This window comes from Apodemus sylvaticus, chromosome X, assembly GCF_947179515.1.
Source record: "Apodemus sylvaticus chromosome X, mApoSyl1.1, whole genome shotgun sequence".
Classification (NCBI taxonomy): Eukaryota; Metazoa; Chordata; class Mammalia; order Rodentia; family Muridae; genus Apodemus; species Apodemus sylvaticus.
Window position 1 is genome coordinate 11,666,645 of NC_067495.1, and position 1,659 is coordinate 11,668,303.

Sequence of the window (1,659 nt, forward strand, 5' to 3'; positions counted from 1 at the left end):
GTACTAATAGTTTCCCTATCTATTAATGACTTGTTTAACTTTAGATTTAAAACTATTTTATGGGTTAAGTCTCAGCTGGAAATCAAGCAGTTCCAGAACTACAGAATTTACATCTCAAAATATTGTATATTTTGCTTAAAAATAAAATCATATTTAGTTTTAACTTGTTAGAAAATTATATTTTTGAAGACTTCAGTAATATATGATTATACAGCTATGATAAATATTCCTATTTTCATAATGTCTTAAAATTTTGAAAAGCATAAGGGTAAGCTTATAACAGTTTTACTATTTAAAATTGATTATTTTATATTTATTTTTGTGTTAAGATATTCAAATTCTAACTATGATTTCTATAGATACGTAGAAACCTGTTTAGAAGTTGACATATATTTTGCCAAACAGCTAGCAACATTAAATTGAAGGTTCAACCTCTGTAAACACGACAAACTTGTCAATATTAGAAAATCACAATAATCCCAACTAATATTTCCATTTTACACATCAAGTATTATGTCTTTGAGCCTATCAAATTTCTGTTTATCTACTTTCAAAAACTGATTAAACAAAGACGGGTTATCAAAAGCACAGTCATATTTGTTCAGGTTCATGTTAATAATAACTGGTTTGGTATTCATGTAAGTATCTGGAAGTGGCCAGAATAAAGCAAGATGGTGGCAGTGGACCTTAATTAAAAAGCCGTCACAGCAATGCCACACAATCCCTTCAATCTGACCCTCTCTGCAGTCTTCAAACCAGGACAGCAGGTTCGTTGTGTTTCAGTGTAGGCAGATTTCCAACCTGGAATGCTCCATGTGGTGTAAGAAAATGTAATGGGTATTTCTTGCTTCCTAGCCCATATGGGTTTCCATTGATATTTGTTCCTATCAGCTCCAGAGTTTGCTCTAAGAGATCTGACAGGGGAACAACACTAATTTCCAAAACTCCAGGATCATTAGTATGGTGCCTTAGTACCAGGGCAATTCCAAACTCATAATTGACTACAGTTGAGTGCCAGCAATATTGTTTGCTGTTCTTTTCTACTGGTACCCAACCAGGAATGTGCCTGTTTTCATTAGGTACTGGCTTCCCCTTCTGTTTTTCTATTTCCTTTGCTGGTATCCAGCACTCTGGGATAGGCTTGAAGTCTTCCTCTTTTGTGCTTTCTTTTGAATGTAGAAATTTCTTAAATCTTTGTCTGCTTGCTTGTTAGGTGTTCTACCTAGTTGAGCCCAACGGTATGGCTGACCTCTGTAGTTAGTGACATAGCAGCATGTTCCGTCCACTTTTTCTGTTGCAACCGCATTGTACACATCTGCATCAAATGCCTTTTCACTTAGTATTTCAGTTGCCAAAACTTTAAATGGCTGATGATCCCACTTGGCTGAAGGTTCAGCTTTTATGTCCGTCACAAACACACACGGCATCTTCCACTGCACAGAGCCTAGGTGGTTCATGGTGCCCACGCGCAACCTGTCTCCACTGCGCTGGGACCCCGGGGGAAGAGGTCTGCAGCAACAAGCAGAAAGAATACAAACACCATCCAGAGGATCCAAACAGCCGAGACTGCTGTTCTTACCATGGGGTCTCCTTCCTCCTCAGCTTCTTCCAGCCTTTCCTCAATTCAACCACAGGAGCCCCAGGCTTCTGCCCATTGGT

The 1,659-nt window shown here is 38.3% G+C and overlaps 1 pseudogene; it reads right to left on the bottom strand.

Moving 5' to 3' along the window:
- Nucleotides 1-497: 497 nt before the first annotated feature.
- LOC127675206 (uncharacterized protein C12orf29 homolog) lies at nucleotides 498-1,457 on the bottom strand (annotated as a pseudogene).
- Nucleotides 1,458-1,659: the final 202 nt, after the last annotated feature.